Here is a 3,150-nt window from a genome sequence, read left to right on the forward strand (position 1 = left end):
GCCTCTTCCCAGGTGCCCCCGCGCGGCGGGGCGGGGAGGAGAGGGACAGGCAAAGTGGGGAGGGGCGGGGCCGGCGAAGCGGGGAGGGGCGAGGCCAGGAACTGAGCCGGCAGGGAGGGGCGAGGCTGACTGCTGTCGATCTCCCGTGGGCTTTAAAGCCTTGCCCTGTAATTATAATCTTAATTACCTACGCTTAATTAGGTAAGTCTTATACAGTGCATAATGTTGCTCTGCAGCGTGAAAATGTAGATAACACATTATGCGTTTATACAAATTATATGTTAATACGTAATTATATAAAATATTGGTATATTCTATGAAAAACTCCTGAAGAACCATCCCAATATGCCACAGCTTTCCTCCGGGGGCAAAGATCAAGGAAAATTTTCACTTTCTGCTTTTCAGGATGGTTCCAAAGTCTTTGCCTTTATAAGTACTCACTTGAATAATAAATTTATCTAAATCAGTTTACAGTGGTAGGGTGGGAGATTATTTTCTTTGTACAAATCAGCATTAATATTTTCATGTCACATTCTGTTTGATAAGTTCAGCGGAAACGAAATGACTTTTAAAAACTTTTTTCCTGAGACAAATGTGTATATTTAGATACAAAGAAAAAAGTATAAAGGAAAACAATCACAAAAATCAAAAAATAAAAGTTTCAATTATTTTCTTCTAGAGTCAGAAATACAAATATACACTGTGAATCTGAATGGCTGGGTAGAGGGAAATGATCATGTTCAAAAATGTATATATATACATACACACACATCTCCTTTTATGGAGTGGGACAAGAATGAGATTTGGAATCAAAAGTAACTGATTTTAAATTCTTCGCAGTTATGACCTATGAGACCCTTAGACACTTCTATTTCTTCATTTGTAAAGTAGGCATAACACTATTCACCTTGTGAGACTGGTAATTAAGTCAAATCCAGAGTGGCTCTGAAAATACAGTTTCTGATCAACGTCACTGGGGAATTTTTTTACACAAATTTTCAGCCCCCCCTCCTCCCCCACCCCCACCACCCTCCTCCCCACCCCCGTCCCTGGCCTTCTGCAAAGCCTGGGGTTATTCTCCCTGGTAAAGTTTGAGAGCCACTGAAATGGGGTACATAAAGCCTGATGGGTACTCAGTAAATGTAGCTGCCGTTACTACACTGTGATATTTAATCTCCTCTTGTCCTAGTTTTCAGTGAACCTTAAGGAAAGCTTGTCCTTTATGGTCCCTCAATTAGGTTCAGTTCAATAGCATTCATTGAGCTGAAAGTCAGTGCCAGGCAGTGAGTGTGGGAGTAGAGTTCACAGTCCATATCAAGAGATACCAGCCTCCTTCTGCATCACGTGTCTCAGCATCAACTATGAAACCATTTTTTCTTGGCCAGACAACTCCACAGATGGTTTCACTGAGGATTTAACCTCAGTGCTTATCAAAATGGGCTCTTGTAGTCTGAACCCCCAACAATACTGGATACCCTTTGATTAGTGGTAGTGAGCATTACAACTGTCTCAGATGGCGAAAAACAGCAGGCACCTTAAGGCCACCTAGTCCAGTCTCACCCATTTCACAGGGGAGGAATCTGAGGCCTAGGGATAGAATACAGCTAGCAGATGAAGAAGTCTGCAAAGGCATTGGCCCTGCATCTGCTTGCTTTGAGACTAACACCCTGACTCACCATGGTGGTATTTTGATAAATGACACCAGGCGCTCTCACTGGCTTAGACTGATTGACGGATTACAAATAGCCATCTGCCCTTGCCAGGAATGAAAGCAACAGAGACATGCAAGCAAAACCTTCAACAGATTTATTTTACTTCAAATGGAACAGATCATAAACAATTAGACTATCTGCCATGGTTTTTAAACAGACAGTCTGAATGATCCTATCTAGACACACCATCCCATTATAAAAGCCCCACGAAGCAGGACTCGGCTTCCCATGCCTGTAATCCTGTCTACTTGGGAGGCTGAGGTGGGAGGACTGCTTGAGCCCAGGAGTTTAAAACCAGCCTGGGCAACATAGCAAGACCCTGTCTCTAAAGATAGTAATAAATTAAAGCTCCAGGAAGACCTCTACAGTTAATCTGACCCCTCCCTCCCCGGAATGAACACTAACAAAGAGCTGCTACTAATAGCATTTCAAACAGTTACTGGAAAAAGTAATGACTCATTATGTGTTCATTTTTATTTAAAATAATTTAACAAAGGTAGAAATATTTAGAGAAAAAAAAAATCTCTCACACCCCAAAGAGAGACACAGGGTTAACATTTTGGGAGGGAGGCAGAAGGGAATCATGCTATAAACATCTTTCTCTGTCTTTTTAGAATTTATTTATTTATGTTTAAACCTCTTTAGAGAAATAACTATTTCTTGGGTATCAATTGTCTGTGATCAAGGAGTAATCATATTGTTACTAATATACTCTTGACAGCTTTTGGTCATGCAGTTCTGAGCAGTTGGAAGATAAAGTTCTTGGTCATAGCTTCTAATACTCATCAATCTCACCAACAGGTGTGGGGCCTCACTGGAGTTCCCACTTTCATCTTGACCAAGATGATTTACTCAGCTTGTACACAGTGATGCTGCTTGACATTCTGAAGCCCTGGGGAATTCCTCCACACCCTCTGACTTCCTGTAACTGATAACTGAGGCTCGGTGCATCTCTATTTAGCACTCCTCTCACCATCTCATATTTAACTAGTGTTTCCACTGGATTGCAGGAGTTTTGAAGGCAGAGCAGGATTACATCTTTCTCCTCTTTAAAAAAAGAAAAAATACCCCACAGTGCTTTCACAGAGCCTCAAAAGAACTCGAAATATTTGTTGGCATTGTACTGAATGTTCTCAGCCTTTTCCCCCTACCCAGATACAACCACCACAATAAAATTGGAGCAAGGTAGAGAAAAGTCAGTAGATGTTTATAATGAAAGCATAGAAAACAAATCAGATTAAAGCACTATTAACAGCAGACATGAATCGTGGGCTATCCTATTACTAATAACAATAATAGTAACATATAACTGTGAACCTTTATTATACACTAAGCATTTCCTATACATTCCTTCACTTATCCTCACCTATGTGGCAAATGTTCCATTATCCCCACTTTACACATGAAGCCACTGAGGCTGGGAGAGATTAAGTAATTT

This window comes from Macaca fascicularis, chromosome 2 (assembly GCF_037993035.2).
Source record: "Macaca fascicularis isolate 582-1 chromosome 2, T2T-MFA8v1.1".
NCBI classification, from domain to species: Eukaryota; Metazoa; Chordata; class Mammalia; order Primates; family Cercopithecidae; genus Macaca; species Macaca fascicularis.